The sequence below is a fragment of the Mycetomoellerius zeteki genome, unplaced genomic scaffold, assembly GCF_001594055.1.
Source record: "Mycetomoellerius zeteki isolate Tzet28-1 unplaced genomic scaffold, Tzet1.0 scaffold657, whole genome shotgun sequence".
NCBI lineage: Eukaryota > Metazoa > Arthropoda > Insecta > Hymenoptera > Formicidae > Mycetomoellerius > Mycetomoellerius zeteki.
This window is the reverse complement of record NW_017257672.1, coordinates 25,045-25,269: the sequence shown is the minus strand read 5'-3', so window position 1 is coordinate 25,269 and position 225 is coordinate 25,045. Positions and strand designations below refer to the sequence as shown.

The following is a 225-nucleotide window of genomic DNA, read 5'->3' as shown; positions in this document are numbered from 1 at the left end:
ACTACAAAAAATAAACAACTTCAGACATGTATGTCGACTACATGTGTCGTTGGCGCCATCCATGTGTGAAACCCGGAAACTTATTTGTACACCTAGTACTTAGATTTCATTGTGTTATTAAACTCGATTAAGGGTGTCGTATAAATGTATAGACAACACCTAGACACCTAATTCCTCGACGGCGAACACCTAGACACTCACTTCCTCGATGGCGAACACCTAGAC

At 41.3% G+C, this 225-nt stretch overlaps 1 protein-coding gene and 1 long non-coding RNA gene across 2 annotated transcripts in view; one reads left to right on the top strand and one right to left on the bottom strand.

Annotated features, from left to right (window-relative positions):
* LOC108728898 (uncharacterized) overlaps positions 1-225 on the bottom strand; it is a 55,070-nt gene that overhangs the window by 45,331 nt on the left and 9,514 nt on the right. The gene's annotated exons all lie outside the window — the stretch shown is intronic.
* LOC108728899 (uncharacterized) overlaps positions 1-225 on the top strand; it is a 4,657-nt gene that overhangs the window by 3,457 nt on the left and 975 nt on the right. The window contains exon 2 of the long non-coding RNA XR_001936909.1: positions 133-135. This is a non-coding gene — a long non-coding RNA (uncharacterized lncRNA). The remainder of the gene's footprint in view (positions 1-132; positions 136-225) is intronic.